At 40.7% G+C, this 6,000-nt stretch overlaps 1 protein-coding gene across 1 annotated transcript in view; it reads right to left on the reverse strand.

The window, feature by feature from the left end:
- Positions 1-4,246, reverse strand: part of LOC139403883 (leucine-rich repeat-containing protein 4C-like) — a 44,099-nt gene extending 39,853 nt beyond the window's left edge. The window contains exon 1 of the mRNA XM_071147071.1: positions 3,949-4,246. The gene's annotated coding sequence lies outside the window, so the exon portion shown is untranslated. The remainder of the gene's footprint in view (positions 1-3,948) is intronic.
- Between the last annotated feature and the right edge of the window lie 1,754 nt (positions 4,247-6,000).

Here is a 6,000-nt window from a genome sequence, read left to right on the forward strand (position 1 = left end):
AGTATATTGACTACAGTAGAAGTATGAGCCAGTATATTGACTACAGTAGAAGTATGAGACAGTATATTGACTACAGTAGAAGTATGAGGCAGTATATTGACTACAGTAGAAGTATGAGACAGTATATTGACTACAGTAGAAGTATGAGACAGTATATTGACTACAGTAGAAGTACGAGACAGTATACCGACTACAGTAGAAGTATGAGACAGTATATTGACTACAGTAGAAGTATGAGACAGTATATTGACTATAGTAGAAGTATGAGACAGTATATCGACTATAGTAGAAGTATGAGGCAGTATATTGACTACAGTAGACGTATGAGGCAGTATATTGACTACAGTAGAAGTATGAGACAGTATATTGACTACAGTAGAAGTATGAGACAGTATATTGACTACAGTAGAAGTATGAGACAGTATACCGACTACAGTAGAAGTATGAGACAGTATATTGACTACAGTAGAAGTATGAGACAGTATATTGACTATAGTAGAAGTATGAGACAGTATATCGACTATAGTAGAAGTATGAGGCAGTATATTGACTACAGTAGAAGTATGAGACAGTATATTGACTACAGTAGAAGTATGAGACAGTATATTGACTACAGTAGAAGTATGAGACAGTATATTGACTATAGTAGAAGTATGAGACAGTATATTGACTACAGTAGAAGTATGAGGCAGTATATTGACCACAGTATAAGTATGAGACAGTTTATTGACTACAGTAGAAGTATGAGACAGTATATTGACTACAGTATAAGTATGAGACAGTATATTGACTAAGGTAGAAGTACGAGGCAGTATATCAACTATAGTAGAAGCATGAGGCAATGCATCGACTACAGTAAAAGTAAGAGGCAATGTATCAACTACAGTAAAAGTATGAGGCAGTGTATGTACTACAGTAGAAGTAAGAGTCAATATATCAACTACTTTAGAATATGAGGCAGTGTATCAACTACAGTAGAGGTATGAGGCAGTGTATGGACTACAGTAGAAGTATGAGGTAGTGTATTGATGACAGTAGAAGTATGAGGCAGTGAATCAACTACAGTAGAAGTATGAGGTAGTGTATGGACTACAGTATCAGTATGAGGCAGTGTATTGACTATTGTAGAATATGAGGCAGTGTATCAACTACAGTCAAAGTATGAGGCAGTGTATCAACTACAGTAGAAGTATGAGGTAGTATATCAACTACAGTAGAATATGAGGTAGTGTATGGACTACAGTATAAGTATGAAATAGTGTATTGACTACATTCGAAGTATGAGGCACTGTATCAACTACATTCGAAGTATGAGGCAGTATATCGACTACAGTAGAAGTATGAAGCAGTGTATGGACTACATTCGAAGTATGAGGCAGTGTATCAACTACATTCGAAGTATGAGGCAGTGTATCGACTACAGTAGAAGTATGAGGCAGTGGAGGCCCATGTGTCTACTTCCTCTTAGTTCAACTCCTCAGTATGAATGAGACATAGCATGGTCATATTGTAATTAGTGCATATATTTTTCTAAACAGCATGCAGTATTGTTAGTACAATACTGTAAAAATACCTTCAGTAAACTGTAGGTAATAATTCAATTCTGTGACACAGCCCCCCCCCCCCCCCCCCCCCCCCCCCCCAGTGTGAATTTAGGCTGCCCGGGGTGAATTTAGCCCCCCCAGTGTGAATGTAGCCCCCATGTAATCTACAGTATTATCACTGAACAATGCTGACCAAGATCTTCACAAGCCTCCACTGGAGGACACTGATAGCCCAATGTTAATGAATGACCTTTAAAAGAAAGTTCATCCTCTCAATAACAAATGACTGGGGAAGATTGGCACCACATTATTAGATGGTATCAATCTTTCTGACTCATTTAGGATTGAGGCGTGGACATTTCTCTAAATGAATATCATGTGATCTAGACCACAGAAGGTGTGGAATACCAACTCAGCTCGACCCGGGAACGCTTTTGAGAAATGAGAACATCACACAACATTTATATGAATTTCTATGTCATTCAAAACCAAACTCTTGGCAACTCATTCAAGCCAGACCTTGATACTTCATATATTTGAAGATGCTTAAGGCCAGAAGTCAGTGAGAAACTCAGACTGTGATTTAAGTCGATAAATCAAGGCATTAGACTGTGAAATGTAACATTGTATTGATTCCATCCTCACAGGACCCAACAGACGTGTCACTTCACACCATGAGTGCAATCTGCTTCCATGATTTGCACTGCTAAACATATTCAGTGCTATGGAATAGTAACAGTCAGTTTCAGGTTGAAGTAATTCAAGAAGAAGACCAAACAGCTTCCATCATAGTGATTAGTTAAACATGACTAATTTAAAGTGGTATATTACGCATATAGCAGACATGCCATTATTGAAAGAAATATAAATGGGATTTAAGGTAATGTGTGCCTTTGGCAAAACATGACAGGGGTTTCCTATTACCAGCATGAGACAAAAACTAAATATCATTCTTCTTGAGCTGCTGGTCTTTTGGCAAATGGTGAATATGCAACAACACGTGAAGAGATAATATACTTCATGCATATTTGAATGAATGTTCTGAAGAAACAATGTTTACAGTGAGAAACCATTGAAATTAAAGTCCATGCCAATTGAAACATTCATGTTTTCTCAATGCACAGTTGCCTTAAAACCTGCTAATGACATACATGGCATACAGGTTAATGGTTATTTATAATGGAGAAACTTACATGAACACAGTATTACTATCTAAAGAAATGTGCTTTCATGTTCTGGGGAATATGCTTTCATGCTCGAGTAAATCTATATAGGAGGCCTAATAAGGTATCGCCCTCCAGTATCCTAACGCGGGTAGTATTTTCAGCACCACCTTCCAATGGACAGCTCACATCAACACGTAACTCACCCAAGCGTGACGCCCCGTTGAGGCACCGCAGCTATAATATAACACCCACTATTTAGAATCTGAATCAGCACCAAATTACATAACTCCTGGTTAGACATCATGCTCCTTCTGGTCAACAGTGCTCGGGAATCCGATTGGGGGAAATCAACACTAATGCACCTCCATCACATTCCATTAGCAGCTGTGCCACCGGAAGACCACTGGGGTTGAGACACAAGCAGTCTCATGTGGGCTGACACTCCGCTCGAGTCAATTGCTTTGAACGTCATAAATATCACGGTGGATTTAACATGCACGGATACAGAGTTAGTGGTTATAAGCTAATTGGGGGGCCGAGTCAGTTGAGAAATATTACTCAAAACATCCAAAATCTAAGAAACCCTATTGTAGAACTCACCTGAAGAATTTGGTGGGTCAATCTGGTGGCCCCCGTGCTGCAAATGTGTCATTACTAAGCGGCATGACGAACCACACCTGAGCTGAATATGAATGACCATATGACGTATTCTAGCAACATTGGTATAATGGCTATACAGGGATTTACAGAATCCCGAATCTACCTAAACACACTGTCTCACCAAACGGTTTAGGCCATACCCCATCATTAAATAAATAAAGCCTATTATTACATATATATTTATCGAACCACTTACTATGTCTCTTTCGGACTCTCTCTCTCTCTCTCTCTCTCTCTCTCTCTCTCTCTCTCTCTCTCTCTCTCTCTCTCTCTCTCTCTCTCTCTCGCTCTCTCTCTTAAACACACATGCACATATACACACATGCAAGCGCGCGCGAGAGAGAGAGAGCTTCACATGGTTTAATTATGTCTTTAAAAAATTTGAATTAACATCAACTATTGCACATGTAGCCTAAAGCGACATTATAGCGACATTAGTCTATAGCGGAAAACGGTGTCGTGTTGAACACCCGAATGACCACTCTGTCGTGAAGAGTAGCCGAGATGGATAAGAAAGATTAAAGTGCCTAACTTAATGTAGATATAAGAGGTGAATAAATCAAATAAAAGATACTTACGCATTTTCTCGAAGATATGGGATTGTGCTCAGAATGAAGCAAAAAAAAATCAAACACACCAGGGCCAAGGTATCCGATTGGATTGGCTGTAAGACCGATGCACAATTCTCACCCATGTGAAAGGATTCGAGGCCACCACACGTAGTCTACATCGACAGCAGCAGAATCAAAAACGTAAGAAAACGAACCTCGAACGCAATAAGAAAAAATACAAATGATGAAAAAGAGGTGCATGAAATGGGGATGAATCCACCATTCCTGTGGCCACAGTGGAGAAAACCCGCGGGGTGCCGGTAGCTTTTGACTTTGTATTCCGATGGGGGGAAATGCTGCCGAGTTTGTGAGAGAGCGATAAGTCTGTGGCTATTTCTTCATATAGCCCTTTCCTGTGGAACTGAACGTGGTGCCCTATATAGGATTTCTCAGTGAAATTATTATTGAGCGCACACAGTTAATGCCATAAACCGAGATTGAAATGGACTATCCACATTTCGATTGATGTTCATCCCTTATTGGTGCAGTTCTCTGATAGCCTACTGGAGGATTTGCAGAGGTATAATGTCAGTTACCATAAAGGGTCACATGTCCAGGCAATATTCCCGAACATGATCGATGTAGCAAGCGTAGAATCAAACAAAATATAGAAGTATATGCACGGATGCAGTCGAGGAGTGTACATACATGTCTCAAAAGGACGCAGCCATTCTTATTCGAATGTTCTGATCCAGATTCGTCAAACAACCACCCAATGCATCCATAGCCAATCCATCAACTTGATTCCCTGGGAAATAACGCAGAGCCTAATACGCAAACCAATGGCATATGAGCGCGCGGAATGTAGCCTATATGCGCTCGGTATTTACTAAATATCCACCAGAAGCTGGTTTTCGATGCAGTCCGGTAGACCACCTATTTAACATAAGCGTAACTATTGATAACAATTTTTTTTGCGTTGTCAGGGGGATTTGTGGGATCCGTGTAATATCAGCACCATCAATATTCCGTGTGTACCATATCCACCGGGGAGCCACTGTGTTCTAATCGCTCTTGCGCTTGCTGCAGTCCATGGCTCGAATAGGGAGGGAGCACATGGAATTCATTAGACTGCATGGTCCGAGCTCAGCGATGTAAAAAATACCACTGCCGTGTGTGTGGTAGGCTATAGACTGCAACCTCTCTAGTATTCGCCTACAATCCATCGTCTCATTCTACCGACCATTTGGGTTACATCTCTCTGAACTCATTAATTATTGACTGATCAATAGCATTAACACATAAAGGCCAGAGGGAATGGTGTGTGTGTGTGTGTGTGTGTGTGTGTGTGTGTGTGTGTGTGTGTGTGTGTGTGTGTGTGTGTGTGTGTGTGTTTACTTGATGAGGCAGGGTTGCCACCTACAGGCGTTTGCCCCTCTCAATTCAAATATTGACAATAATCAGTCATTTCACAGGGTCTCCTGCCTAATCAAAATGATACACTTCAGTAGTCTTTAAATCACCTGCATCTGAACCTTTTACATTATAGGTAGTTGAATTTTCAGTGACTTACAAGGATGTCTGAGCATGTAACAGGACGTCCGATTCCGGTGTGACCTCAGACAAGTGGCACTTTGTGAGAAGCTTCATAGAAATGAGACGGCAATGACTGTAGGCTGTTTGGCTGAATGTATTGTGTAGAGTTGAATGGATCGAGTAGAGGCCAGAGCCATACTTACAACACATGTATTGCTCTGGTCTAGGCCACATGCAATTCAACATATAAAACAGCTCTACATTGTTACTAGAAACCATTTGGTGCTCATCGTTGCAGTGAAAATGTATCATCGTAACCTGACATAAACACATAGAGAAACAGGCGCAGGCGCGGGCACACGCACACGCGTTCAGGCGATTCAGCACCGACTGAAAAGGACAGCGACGGAATCTGAATTTTGAGCACCGCAAGACTGTGGACAGGGACTGAGCCTAGAAGCCTGATGTTATATATGCTTGTGCTTTGCTTTTAGTGTTTTGTGTAATTTATGTCTACATAGGTATGTATAGTGTACTAATTGT

This window comes from Oncorhynchus clarkii, unplaced genomic scaffold (assembly GCF_045791955.1).
Source record: "Oncorhynchus clarkii lewisi isolate Uvic-CL-2024 unplaced genomic scaffold, UVic_Ocla_1.0 unplaced_contig_12719_pilon_pilon, whole genome shotgun sequence".
Lineage (NCBI taxonomy): Eukaryota > Metazoa > Chordata > Actinopteri > Salmoniformes > Salmonidae > Oncorhynchus > Oncorhynchus clarkii.